A 16,135-nucleotide genomic window follows, 5' to 3' on the forward strand; every position below is an offset into this window, starting at 1 on the left:
CTGCCTAACCCCAGCTTGACTATCTTAAAAAAAGGGAAGCAGATCAGGTCATGCTGAACATAAGCGTTTTTGCTCATGTCGACATCGTGGCCATCCGATTTGCATTTTAAAAAGCTCAAAAGTCAACAAAACCACATGGCATTCATCCAAAATGCAAACAAACGGCCACGATGTCAGCATGAGCAAAAACGCTCATGTTCAGCATGACCTAAAAAAACGCTCATGTTCTGCTTCCTAAAAAAAGAGAGCTGAAAAGAGCTAGACTTGACTTGGGTTTAGGTCAATTACCAAACCACCGGCAATCCTTTCCCAAAAGCTACCAACTAGTCATGCTTTGGTCTGACCAAGCCGACTACAGTCGAGTGTGTGTCTGACTAAGATCATGGCTCGGTTCAGTTTACCCACATAGCAAGTGAGCATTCTCGTGGTAGTAAAATGGAGCCTTAACCTTAGGAGCTTGTGCCTCCCAGCCATTTAACCAAGGTTACTAAATAACAATTTTGTATTCAGCATATCAACTGATTGAATATCAAACACATGAAGGTTCTGCCTAACCCCAGCTTTCTCTATGAAAAAAGATTGAACAATGTTGTGCATGAGTTCTGACTTCTGTGCATGAGTTCTGACTTACGATGCTTTCTATATAATAATAGATTCCGTGGATGAGTTCTGACTTCTGAGACTTAGAGTTCCAGGGAAGGGAAACAAGAATCTTGTTGTCTAAAGAACAAATCTAAAGTTAAATGTGAATGATATATATGGGGAATGAAAACCTACCACTAAAAGACCTACCAAACCCATTAAGAAACATTTTATAAGTTTTTTAGTGCTTTTCTTAAATTTTGACCTTATGATTTATACGCTTGTTTTTTTATAGGAATCAATTCTTCGAGCATCTGATTTCAATGCATTTGATAGCTTTTTATAAGGTTTCAAAAATCAATGGCCTATAATTTTTATAAATTTTTAAGGCTCCAAATACCATTTTCATCCAAAATGCATGATACAAGTGTCAATTTTTAGGAAATCAATCATGTTAAATACATGTAAAATCAAAATTTTGAACAAAATACTGAAATTTTGATAAAATATTTATTGTTAGGTTTGATAGGTTTTCAATATATATATATATATAGTTGTGCAGCTAAATGAAATCACGTCGGCCGCTCATCACACATATAATGGACTGCCAACATGCAAAAACGATGAAAAAACTCACAAAAAATATTGTTTTAGTGAGTTTTTGAATTAGAGAAGCTTTTGAAGCACGGCTAAAGGTCCTAGTTCTGTTGGGACTTTAGTAACACTTTAAAGCGTCACTAACACCATACAAGGGATGCATCATACATTTGCAAATGATTTTAGTGGCAGTTTTGAGCACTGCTAAAGGTCCCAGCGATGCTCCCGAATCATCGCTAAAAGGGTTTTTTGCATGGTTTTGTGGGAAAAAACATTGAGCTTCCATCACACGCGATGGACAGTCAGTAGCATCCCTTTTCAGTTGCACGCCTATGGATTGTGTTGCTACACATCACTCATGTGCACGCGTGCGTGTGTGTGTATATATATATATATATATATATATTAGGTACTTGTGATACATCTTGATAGGTTTTTCAAGTTTTTTTATTTTATTTTTAAATTTTGGTCGTATATGTACTTGATTTTATAGGGATCAGCTCTTGAAATGTTCAATTGGGACATGGGTGGGTTTTTATAAGGTTCAAAAAATCAACGGTCCAAAATCTTTGTAAATTTTTTAAGCTTCAAATATCATTTTGTTTCATCGAAAACGCATGATCCAGGGATTCCTCGTAAATCGACTATGCCCAACAAATTTATGGGGTTGAAATTGCAAAAAAAATCAAAAGAGCAGAAAAACTCATCAAGCGCAAGCACCTACTCTCTCTCTCTCTCTCTCTCTCTCTCTCTCTCTCTCTATATATATATATATATATATATATATATATATATATATATATATATATATATATATATATATATATATATATATATGGTGATTGGTAGCTGTGAAATCCATAGGTACTAAATCTGAAAAAAAATTATATTTTTTAACACAGTTTTTTTCACCAAAGGAGCATTAGCCGTTCACCAAAGGAGCATTAGCCATAAAATTGTCGCTGGGCAAAAAAATGAGCATTAGTGGCAACAAAAAATGCCACTAATAACCTTTGTCAGAGATTTTCGTCACCACTAATGCTCATTTGATTATTAGCGATGACATTTTTGTTGTTGCTAATGCCCCTTTAGAGAAAAACTCATCATTTTGATGCTATTTTTTTTTGGGCGTGATGGACAACCAGTGCAATTGACCACCGATTTAGTACCTAAGCATTTCTCACCTATCAATTTGGCTATATATAATGTTTAGCTACTCAACTCATCATCAATAAAGTGGGCCGTTTGATCTTGTTTAGAACCAACGGCCAACATCGATGGTATTTAATACCTGTTTTAGAACTATGACCCTATTTTCTAAGCCTTTCTCCCCCTCTCCCTCCTGTCGTCGAGACGCAATCGCCGAATACTGCACCATCATCGAAACTTTGCAGGTATGAAGTGCAAAAGTCAACAATAAATTTACATGAACTTTACCTTTTTACTAATATAAAAATAAATACTTTTTAATAAAATTAATCATTTTAGTAACTACAACTATAAAACTATTATAAAATTGATACTATTGAATATAATCCCTGCATAGATAGTTTTTTAATAAAATATTAAATACCATAAAAAATTATTTAAATGCAATATAGGTTAGCTCAAATCAAGAAATTTTAAAAAAATGTTGTAGTTATTTTAAATTTTGAAATTCTCAATTTCATTCAATACATTACATTCTTTTAATAATAAAAATATATATGAAATTTAGTTTTTCAAATAAGTTATTAAAATTTTGAACAAAAGATGTATTTTTTATCAATTAAAAAAAACTTGAAAAAAAATGTCCATAAACATGTTCTTTAATTAAAAGAAACAAGTTTCTCACATGATGTGAATTGTGTTATCCATGCATTTTTAGAAGTTTTTCACAAGGTTCAGAAAATGCTAAGTTTTAAAATTCGAAAACTGATTTTCAAGAAATGAGTTCTCTTCATGTAAGTGGAATTTTCGGTGCCCCAAGGGAGGTTGGCATTTTCATGGGTGTAACCCTTTAGCATAAGCCAACACGTTACATAGGCCCCGGGGGCAGAGGTCCTAGCCTCGGAGTTTTACACAGCCGGCACTAAGGATACACACAAGCCGAGCTTGATATAACATAACTTGGTGTACAGGCTCAGCTCGAACTCTTGGCCCTAGCCTGAACCAATGGTGTTCAGGCTTGGCCGAGTATCAAGCCAAGCCGGGCTCGGTTTGGGCTCAACAGGCAAAGAGAGATCTGCTGTTGGGTGTTAGAAGAGAAACAAAGAAGAGGGACGAAACCCCAAGTTGGGTGTTTGAGAAACTAAAGGGACGACGTGGAAATCAGGCAGAGATTGATGGGCATCTCTTTGTTGGTAGGATTGAAGGTGACCATCCTGTTGGTTGCCTTTTATCGTCTTAGAGGCATCGGTCTGAAAATTTTAAACTTTTCCAAACCAGTTATATATTATCAGAGTAAATTTGAAATTTTGGTCAAAAGGTTGGCTTTAAAAGAGCCAATGTTAGAAAATCATAAGAGGTCACAGACGAAGTATCTTGCTCTAGTGAATGGGTCCCCAATTGATTTGGATTTGGGTTCCAATCTCCAAATATCCATAATAACATTAATTTAACCCATAAATGATTTTAAAAGGTTACCTATCAAACCAATGTAATGACTATGTCAACATCAAAATAGGCCCAAAAAGGAGAAACAACAAGGAAAGGTCTCTGGACGTCGTGACATCTCGCCATCAACCGCTATAGCAAAGCATCACCTGTATCCCATGAAATGGGGTCAGATTCGTGAAAATAAATCTGGTAGGTATAACGACCATTAATGTGCAATTTGTGATTTATGCCACCAAGGTATGCAGTAACGGGCACAGGATAATTAATAATATTAATTCAACTATACCATTATCATTTCTAGATATGCTGCAAAAAGATTCATAAGCAAAACCATCTATCAATTATCATTTCTAAATAGACAATGACATGCAGAGAGATTCATAAGCAAAGCCATCTATCAGTTATCATCTCTGGATATGTTGTAAAAGGAATAGACAATGTAATGCATGCAGCAAAACCATCTAGCAACATCTATTAGTTATCATCTCTAAATATGCTGTAATATGCTGTAAAAAAAACAAACAATCACACAGCAAAGCCATCTATCAATTATCATCTCTAGATAATGTAAAAGGGACAGTGTCACACAGCAAAGCCATTTATCATCTCTAGATATGCTGAAAAAGGGACAGAATGTCACACAACAAAGAGATTCCTAAGCAAAGCTATTTACCAATACAAACAGCAAATTGTTCATTATTTCGAAAGTTAGGGCATGCTTTCATTCCAATTATAGTGTTTTTTCAAGAGATCTTTGTTTAGATATTAAGCTACCTGTGAGCTCGCACAAGATATCCACAGGGGTTCATTATTCTACGTGTTTTCAATACCCTAGTGGCTATAAGACTCAGCTCCTAAGGAGATGGTTCATCAACCAAGAGACTCCACAAAAGCCCCCCCACAAATCTAGGGCAAGTAAAATTGCAACTTAACCTTCTGCAGCAGGACATGTGGTCATGCCGCCCAGGTCTCATCGGCAAATCAGCAAACTGATCCTCTAAACTATTTGTCACTGAGGCCGGTACCAGCTACCCTCTCCAAGATAGCACTTTAGGCTGAATGAGTTACCGGGCTATCTTATTATGGGATTTCACATGACTTACCGGCCAAACGGAGCTTGACAGCACAAATACCCTTTTAGGGTAGTGGTTTATATGTGCTCACCCATTTAGGCGTTGCCCGGGTGCCTCAAACCCACAAGGGCATCTCGCATATGAGAACGAGTTAGGTGTGTGTTTATGATTCCTTTATAGCAATTGGTGTACCACTACACCTGGGTCCTTACAACCCCCTCAGATGCCCCCAGAAATATGGATCATACTTTCACACATCCCATGGTCCTCATCAGGACACTCATGGCAAAGTCATGTATCTTAACAGTTCAAATGTAAAAATCAGAATATGCTCAAATCTGCCTTCTAACGAGCAGTTCATGTACAAAACTTGAAATAGGCTCAATCAAACATATACCGAGCACTTCATATGCAATACTTGCAATAGGCTCAATCAAACATATAACTCGCAGTTCATATACAATACTTGCAATAAGCTCGATCTGCCTTCTAAGGAGCAGTTCATATACAACACTTGAAATAGGCTCAATCTACCTTCCAATGAGCAGTTCATATACAACACCCCTGGTCAATGAACAGCTCATAAGTAACATTGGAATAGGCACAATTCTGCCAGTTTAATGAACAGCTTATATACAACTTCAGGTTAGGCTTAAATTTAGCATTTAATGTGAACGGTTCATACACCACAACAGGCATGACCGGCCCCTCATTGAGCCCATCACATATAGCTATTCAAAATAGGCCTAAAGCCTCTTAGACTCTTAGCCTCTTAACAAGCATTGAAAACAATCCTTCATCACTCATAATTTCGGCTAAACCTGGAAGTTATAAAACCATAACGTGAACTTAAATGGCAAAACAACTCCAAACCACTCACGTATAAGAGTCCAATTGCACCAAGCAATTGGTGCATAAAGGTCCATAATCATATGAATGAAACCCACACTTGATAGTCCAGTTTTTTGGTGAATGAAACCCATACCAAAAACCCATATTTGACAGTCTAGTTGCAGATGCTTAGACATGCACTTGAAACATATACATAATATGCTTGAAAGCACAAAGGACATGCATACGTACATCAGCCTAAGTGCAGATGCTTGAAGGCATAAATAAAATGCATAAACATTAGCCTTATTGCAGATGCTTGAAAGCACAAATGAAATGCATATATATTCGCATAGTTGCAAAGGCTTAAAGACATAGCTAAACCATACATAAAGCAGCCTAGTTGCAGATGTTTTAAAAAACACAAATGAGGCATACATATAGCAGCAAAGTTGCAGAAGTTTAAAAACACAAATGAATCATACGTATATTAGCCTAGTTGCAGAGGTGTTAAAAAAATGCAGCTGAAACATGCATTTAACAGCCTAGTTGCAGAGGTTTAAAAATGCAGATGAAATATGCATATAGAAACCTAGTTGCAGAGGTTTAAAAATGCAGCTGAAACATCCATCTAACAGCCTAGTTGCAGAGGTTTAAAAATGCAGATGAAACATGCATATAGAAACCTAGTTGCAGAGGTTTAAAAATGCAGTTGAAACGTGCATCTAACAGCCTAGTTGCAGAGGTTTAAAAATGCAGATGAAGCATGCATCTAACAGCATAGTTGCAGAGGTTTAAAAATGCAGATGAAACATGCATATAGAAACCTAGTTGCAGAGGTTTAAAAATGCAGCTGAAACATGCATCTAACAGCCTAGCTGCAGAGGTTTAAAAATGCAGATGAAACATGCATGTAGTAGCCTAATAAAATGAACAGTCATATACCCCTTCAAAACATACTCAAACACAAACAATAAAACAACTTTAACCATTCGTGCATAAGGGTCCACATACAACAAGCAATTGATGCATAATAGTCCATCATTAATATGTATACAAGAACTCTGTATGATAGCCCAACTGGGTGAGAATACAACCAACGATGGCAACTCATGCAATATGAGTTGGTTGGTCCTGCAAATGCATGGGTGATCGTAGTGAAACCCTACATTGCAGTTCTGCTGACAGGTGACGCGTCCTACTGACAGAGCTGCAAGAATGATAGTTGGCTACTGTTACTAATAAACTAAAATAGCAGATGAAAAACAGCGGCCCTTGGGAGAGACACCACTATATATACATATATTTTCTGTATTGAGCTATTGGGAATAGCATGGCAAGAAAGAGGAAGGGCCAACAGTGGTGGTGACTGTGCAGTCAAGGAGCAGCACAACCTCTTGCCATGGCTCTACCACTTGGCACATCTTCCTACAATACTCAGACATCCCCCCCTATCAATCGTGATATCCATACCCCACCCAACTGCTCAAGAGGTAACCAACTGCAGAAATAAGTTCACCTCACGATGATGTTGCACGTAGTGTAGGGGGATGGGAATCGTTGATCACCGGTAAAAGGGAGAAATGGAGGAGGAACAACATACCTGGTTGTACTGAAGATTTTAGAAGGGGAACGATGGGGGTGATGGCTTGATGTGAAGCACCACACGGAGAAGGAGAAGATGTCACATGATCAGAGGTGCGCTTTGTTGAGGCTCCCGTATCTCAGGAAGAACAGAGGAGAGCGAGTGAAGAGGGAGGGTTTTGAAAGACATGAAGAAGACTGGGAGCTTACAAGGGTTTATAAAGTTCGAACCAGCAAGGGCACTTTTGCCCTTTTGCTTTGGGGCAAATTGGTCTTTTGACTTGGATCTTAAATGCATGAAATAAGGTATTGTCGCTACCTCTTGTTTGGCGGTGACAACCCCGTTTTGGATTTCGGGTTGGATCCTTATGGGTCCAAACTTAAACCCACAATCCACACAAGTGTTTAAACACGCGAGTTAGGTTTTTGGTTAGATTGGGTTGGATCCACTTGGATCCAACACGATCTACTACCTTAAAACCTATATATTATGGTTTGGTTGGATTGGGTTGGATCCATTCGGATCCAACTCAATCCACTACATTAATCATATAATATTTGCATGGGTTTGGTTGGACCTGGATCTAAATCCAATCCACTCAAACTATATCCAATTTGCTAAATTCCAAGTATATATATATATATATATATATATATATATATATATATATATATATATTTCTAATTGAGATTGAGTTGATCCAGTTTGGGTCCAACTCCAATCCAATCAATTTTATCGTTATCTTTGTGATTCGGATTTGGGATTTGAATCTAAATCTCACTCAAATTATCCAACTTTAAGAAGCTAAGTGGATGAATTTCTCTAAACCAGATCCAAAACAGGTCTGGATTATGCTAGGGTCTCAACTTTGTTTTGGGTCTATTCTGGACTGGTTGTCGATCCAGATAGAACCCCAATAATATTAAAATAATATTTAGAGTACCCCCTTGTCAATTGGGTATCTTTTTCTCAGGAATTCCTTGATATATAGATATTTTAATATAATATTCGCTATTCATTTAGGCAGGGTTTTAGATAAAACATCTCAATAAATGTACTGAAATTTCCAGATATTACATTCTCTGTAACCATGGTTTGAATCGAGCCCCACACTAAGACCTGATGCATAGGTGTCTCCTTATGCCATGCCCATGTAGGGATGGCAGTGGACTGGGAAAAACTGGGATTCGTCTGAACCCGCTCTGTTTGGACTGGGGATGAAGGACATAAAATGGCGAACGAACAAGGAATGAACCGAGGATGAAGGTGAAAATCAAAACCCATACAGGGATGAAGGTGGGGATGGACTTAGTCATGCCCCCACCCCAGATCTCTGTTAATGAAATTATATATATATATATATATATATATATATATATATATATATATATATATATATATATATATATATATAAGCCTAAACCCTTCATCTTCTTATTTTTTTCTTAATCCTCTTAAAATATGAATAAAGTTATTTTGAGACGGGGACAGGGATGAGAATAGAGACGAGGATGAGGACAAGGATAGAGATGGAGATAGGGATGGGGATAGACATTTTGAGATGGGGAAGGAGGGCAAAACTTTAAGATGGGGTGGGGGTGGAGACCTTGTCCCCTGCCCCAGTCCACTGCCATCCCTATGCCCATGCAAAGGCACACTGCAACTTGGGGCACCCACCACACTCCCACCACACTGCAAAGGCCACTCTCCCACATTCCTTTAGTTCATAGTTGGCAGCTTAACTTTTTGCTATTTTTATATTGAAACCCTTAATAGTATAAAAAACCTTAAGTAGGGTATCCAACTTTTCCGAAAATGCCTCAAATATGCGCTATATACCTTTATGTTGTTAACGATTTATTAACATCAATGTTGTGATAACCAATTTATGATAGAATCGGTATAGTTAAACAAATGATTTAAAAAGATAAAAATATATGAAAGGAGTATACATATAGGAAAAGTGATAGTTTCCTGCAACTTTTCTAGCATATCGCTAGCCTACTACGAGCAAACAAGCATTTTTAGATTGTTTTTTGTAAATCTGACCTTGAAGTTGTATTTGGCATGGTGGATTTGCAAGGAAACGATATTTGGAACACATTTTTTTGATAAAAAATGAATTTTTAAGCTTTGAGTATTTATAAAAATTTAGACTGTTGATTGTTAAATCTTATAAAAACCTACATGTGTATCAAAATCAGGCGATTCAAGAGTCGATTCCTATAAAATTAAGCATGTAGATACATATGTATGGTCAGATTTAGGAAAACATGAAAAAATAGAAAATAATCATATTTTCCTTTCAAAATAGCATGTTCTCCGAAATACCTCACAATTTATTAAAATCCTTTGATTCTTGACTTTTTAGGACATTTTTGCCCTTAACAAGTCATTTTTGTGAATGCCTCCAAAATTTATGAACCTCCTTTAACTAATTACTCCTGATGTATGTTCATAAATATAATATGACCTTTACAAATAATTTTTGTGAATATCACCAAACTGTGCAAACCTTCTTTAACTATATTTTTTGAAGTATGTTCACAAATATAGTATGACCATTGCAAATCATTTTTGTAAATGTCACCAAAATGTGCAAACATACTTTAACTAAATACACAAGAAGTATGCCTACGAATACAGTACGACCTTCATAGATCATTTTTGTGAACCCCAAAATGTGTGAACCTTTTTTAATTGTATTTTTTAATGTATATCCATAAATATAGTGCAATCTTCGCAAATCATGTTTGCAAATATCTCCAAAATATGCAAACTTTCTTTAACTAAATACTCTTGACATATGTCAATAAATATATTATGACCTTTGAAAATCATTCTCAATGTTATTTTGTGAATGCTCATATCTTCACATGATTTCTGATTCAAATATAAAAGCCATTGTAATTTTTTTCCTTTTTTTTTCGATTTTCTGTTTGGGGCACACTTTGGGCACCCGATAGGATGCAATTTTGGTGTTTCGAGTCTCAGACATGGCTAAGGTCTTAGCTAAGGTTAGAATCAGTTTCAAGGGTTATGTAGTGGGTCTAGAGAGGTCCTAAATGCGCCTATATGATGCAACTTTTTTAATAGAGTATTTTAAAAATATATTTTCAATAAAAAAATGTTTATGCAAACTGTGCATCAAATAATAAAAACCGGTTCACACTAATGGTGAAGTCCAGATCGAATTCAAAAAATGAGAAATACTTTGTATTTAAGCACACAATTAACTACTCTTTATTGCCTTGAAAATAAAAACCAATTAATTGAGTAAATAAGGGAGAAAGTGCAGCCCTCTGTGGAGGACTTTAAACAATAAAATATTGGTCTTATTACAAACCCAAATTAATTGAATAAAATAAAATGAACCCTAATCTAAAAAATAAAGAAAAGGTCGTTAGTGCTTCAAGTCCTTTGTCCCTTTAAGATAATGCTTAATTTCTTTAACTTTTGCTCTTTGAGGGCTCCCTAAGGGCACTTTTGAGGGGACCTTTTAGGGATCTCAGAAGGCTCTTTAAAGGTACGAAAAGGGGCTCACCCCACATTCGATCGCTTTCCTGCACAAACCAAAAATATAAACGTAGCTAAATCAAATCTAAGACTTAAAAATCAACAAAAGGAATTGAACTAAACTAACTACACTAGAAGATGAAATAGCGAAACTAACTTTCTAACAAACTTTTAACAATTTATGAAACTAATTGGTGTGACTAATTAAATAAGTTCAAGCAAAAAGAAAATAAATTGTGAACTAAGCTAAATTTTAACTTAGAAAGAACTAATTAACCACTAACCAATTAACTATAATCTAAGTAAGCATACCCTAAACTAACAAATTGATTATCTTAACAAAAAAAAACATGAATTACACTTAACTAAGCAAAGACAAAAATTGACATAACCTAATCTAATTAACCAAGATGAAATATTAAACTACTACCATAAAAGTCAAACTTTTCTAATTTACGTTAAAAAGAAATCAAAACAATCTGAATGGTTAAAACAACTTAGCTTTCTATCAAAGATTAATAAAACCGACTATATGTAATCAAACTATTCAAAGCAAACAACGTTTGCAACAAAAAATTTGATGCTAGCAAATAAAGTAATTAACTAATTAAATAAAAGTGTAAAACCTCCGTTAACTTGTTACAGGCTGAACCGAATGAGAATTAACAAACTGCATACTAAAAAAAATATCAAGGCATGTCAGTCACGTTTATGCGAACTGACATTAATCAATTGGCTACCTACAACTACTAAATCAATTAACATCAAAGCTTAATGTATACAACAACATGAATACCTATATGCTACGATAAGAGTTAACGTCAATGCCTATATGCTATGGTCCTGTGATTTTTTTTTTCTTTTCAATTGATCAAAACAATCAACCTAAACTACATGCAACAACGATGATGTTTTTTTTTTTTAATTAAACTAGATGCAATGAGGAAATATTGCACACATAATCTACGGAAAAAAACTATTCTAACTAATGATCTACAGTGAGACGGGGGAGAAGAAATAAACCGTACGGTCCATCTTCGACAGAAGGGTTGAGAAGAAGAAGTGGTTTTTAAATTAAGCAGTGCGTGCCTCCGTCAAGTAAGGCAAGAAGAACCGGTGATAGAGATACGTTAGAAGTAAGATGAATCCGAGTTGGAAAAGAAGAGAACGGAGGAGAACCAGTTGGAAATGAAGAGGAGGAGGAAGATAAGAGAAGAGGGAGAAGAGGTCTGCATTTTTTCAAGAAGGAAAAACATGAAGGTATGCTGAAAAAGTTCTATTTATAATAAAAATTAAGTCAAAACATGATTTTTATAGAAGTCTGAAAAAAATTCAGAAATTCCAAAACAAGTCTTCCTCAAAAATGTGTTTTTCAAAAAAGATTTTTCTAAAACTAAATAAAAATTAGTGAAACACTCCTAATATAATTAAAGTATGAATTAAAAAAATTCTAACTAATCAAAACACCAAAAAATGCAGGGCAAGCTCTGAAAATATAATTTTCTTGAATTTTCTATTTAAAACAAAACCTCGAAAACAATGATAAGGATGAGTTTTTAATGTGATTTTATCATGGATTGTGTATAAATAGATATGAATAAAATGCAAAATATATGCATAATCAAATTCTCCCATGCTTATCATTTGCTAATCCTCGAGCAAACTAAAGCAAAAATACTAAACTGATCAAAACAAAAGCCTAACTCACTTTCTTAGGAATCACGGTTGCATTTAGCATATGCAACAAGCCCTTTAAACCCCTAGGTTACCCCAGTGGACGAGTAAGGTCTCGTGAGGGTTTGTAGTGATGCTACCCACAAACATCTCTATCATGTATGCATAAAGATTTCAATTCAAGAAGCATTAGGCAGTTAAGGAGTTTGTTTTCACAAACATTTCATGTCATTACACTTTCAAAACATAATTAGAGTATTTTACCTGGCACCATATACAAAAATATTTTCTTTCACTTTTTTGAATATCATAATCATTTATGCTTTATTCTTAGAAAATCAAATATATACATGTTATTATTTACTAATCCTCACTCATATGTTTCTGCACCGGTTTTCTCAATATTTATTCCTAGGCAATGAACTTTTTCTTTAATGCTCTTTTCTTCTTCTTTTTTCAAATTTTTTATTTTTTTGCACTTTTTTTTCTTTTTGTTGAGCACTATTTTCAATTTCCAATTTTGTGACCCGTGTAATAAGCTTTGGGTGAGTGACTCTTAAGGCAAACGACCTTAGGGCACCAGATACAAAGTATCCCTCAGACTTAATTGCTCAAGTTACTAGACCTTCAATTTTTATAGTTTTACGTATAGTATGCTTCTTTGTCATGTACAATGTCCATCTATTAGGCTCTCTATAAAATACATGTAACGGGCTTTCGGGCCAGTGGCTCCCAAACCAGATGGCCTTAGGGCATCAAGTGTAAACACTCCTCAGACTCTACTTGCTCAAACAAAATTGGCCATAGATATTAACTTAGAAATATAAGTGACTTCACTATGCTTTTCAACATGAAATTCAAAAACTTCAACTTATGTCTGAGCCCAGTTACTGAGGAATACAAAGATATCAAAGAACTAAACGTATGCGCTTTTCATTTTTTTAGCTCTTATTTTCAATGTTGTTTATTTTCTTAGTTTTAAAAAAAAGAACTGTGCATATTCATACTTATGATTCAAAATAAACTCTAATATGCATTTATAATCATTTCTTTGAAATCCACATAAACAACCACGGTTTTCTAGATCAATGTCATTTTTTTCGCGAGGCTTAAAAATTCTCTAAATCATTAGATTTTGCAAAGGATTCATATAAGATCAAACTAATTCCTTAAAAAACTAATTTTTATGAGTTTTCATCAATGTGCAAGTACAAAGATAAAAAAAGATTTGGGTGTGCAAACTACACACTTCCCCATGCTTGAATGACACTGTCCTCAGTGGCACTCCCCCATACTTGCGTGAAAATAAGTGAATGCATATGAGAACAACATAAATAGGAGAAAAGTAGTAGAAGTCACCTGATCCACACTGTGAAATCTTACCTGATACGACATATGAATGGTTCTACATAGATTCCACTTGTCTACCTATTATGCAACTCATAAAATATACCGAAAATGCAATGCATACATGCTCTATCATTCACGCTCACGAAAAAAGAAAACTAACTAAAACCAGAAAACTACTAATACTACTAATAGTACATCACAAATATGGGCTGCCTCCCATAAAGTGTTAGGTTTTATGTTCTTAGCCAGACAAATCTCTGATTTCCTTTCATCATTCATGAGATCAATGGACGTAAAGTTATGCTCAATCAGAAGCTCTGAGGAAAAGAATGTCATCTGTGACACTGCGCACTATGTGTCCTCCAACTCTACCCCTAAGTATCCTACGATGACTCTCTAAACTATCAAGAAGAACGAGATTAGTCTCCACATAGAGGCCATTCTCAAAAGATAGAGAGTCATAAACTGAACGACTATCAAGACACGCATTCAACTGTGGATCAGGTTGCTTCCCTATGATGTATGTCATATGGAAGCATTCATCATTTCCTGTCACTCTCGTGGCAACATCAAAGATATACAATCACAAACACTTATTGCCAAAAGAAACCTCTATCTCTCCAATATAACAATCGATACGAGCATGGGCCATGGACAAGAACAGTCGGACCATAATAATGAGGATCTGGTGAGCAACATCAGTGCCCTCCATATCCAGAACAAGAAAATCAACAGAGAAGTAGAAGTCCTCGACCTTAACTAACATATTTTTCAAGATTTCTCACGGATGCTTGGTAGACCTATCAACTAACTACAAGACAGTAGTCATGGGTTTCAGATCCCCAATCCCAAAAGTGTCATACAGGGAACCCGACAAAATGTTCATGCTGGCTCCAAGATCGAGCAGCGTACGCTCGATGGTTTTGTTTCTTATGACACAAGAGATGATCGGTGCGCTAGGGTCCTTGATCTTGAGTGAGGCTTGGTGTCGAAACATGGAGCTCACCTGCTTAGTCAAGAAGATCGTCTTGGGAAATGATCTCAATTTTTTTTCTGCATGCAAAGTTCTTTGAGGAACTTCGCATAAACAGGCACTTGCTGGATAGCGTCAAATATAGGAATATTTATGTGAACCTGCTTGAACATGTCAAGCATCTCGTGCATACGTGCCCCTTGCTTGCCAAAATTGTGTGGTTTGACCAAGGTCTTAAGAAAAGGGGCTTTAGGAATATACGAAGAAGGCACAGGCCGTGGGCTCTGCCCATTCTCCTTGGGCCTGGTGAAGGAGATCGATTGGTCAATAGGTGTGGCAGTGGGCTCGTCAATCGACTCCTAAGTAGGGTGAAATACCTTTCCACTCCGAAGGATAATGATAGAGTTTACCTGCTCTTTGTGGAACTCTGTGAGGTACAAGCCGTGATACATGGGTTTCTTACCCTTCGGGTTGATGACAAACTAACTCGAAAGGCTTTCCTCACTTCGCCTGCTCAAGGCCTCAGTCAACTGTCCCATCTAGGTCTCTAGCTTTGCTATCGACTGTGTGTGAGAAGTGAAGTTGGTCTTAATATCAGAAAAGGCCTCAAGCAGCTTATCTTAAAAAGATGAGTTTTATATAGGCTCCTGAGAAGAAGGCAAGCTAAGATGAAGTGGGGCCTGTGAAAATGTTGGATGCAGGTAACTTTGTGGGAGGTTACCGTATCTGTGTTGTGTCTGAGGAGGCATGTGAGGTGGCTCTTGTAGATTTCTTAATGCAAAGTTGAGATGATTTCGCCATCCCGGGTTATAGATGGGTGCATAAGGATCGTGCACCGATCTGGCGAAACCTTGGGCAATATTCACTTGCTCCTGAATGAATTCAGGATAGAGTGGTGCTGACGGACACTCAAAAACAAAGTGTGCAAGGCTAACACATAGCTCACACACTTTTTCTATTGGATTTAGTGAAGCTGGGTTGGCTAGTAATTGATCTACTTTCCTGGTCAACTGGTCCACTTTGATTTGCAAATTATGTCCAGACCCAACTTCGAAAATCCCTCCCTTCTTAGGACCACTAGGAACAGGTGTGGTCCTATCAAGTCGTGAGGATAGGGCATGGTGCATGGAATTTTCATTCAATGTATCAAATAATGTCCATACCTCATCCCCGCTCTTCAGCATGAATATGCTCCCACACGAAAAGTCAATTATTTGCCTATTCTTCTTGGTCAGGCTATCGTAAAAGTATTGCACCAGTTGTCAATGGGGCATTTGGTGGTGGGGGCACTTTCGAAGAAGATCTTTCATCCTCTCTGAGGTCTCATGAAACTGTTCTCTCTCAATCTGAGAGAAA

Source organism: Nuphar pumila, chromosome 8 (assembly GCF_984573655.1).
Source record: "Nuphar pumila chromosome 8, dmNupPumi1.hap1.1, whole genome shotgun sequence".
Lineage (NCBI taxonomy): Eukaryota > Viridiplantae > Streptophyta > Magnoliopsida > Nymphaeales > Nymphaeaceae > Nuphar > Nuphar pumila.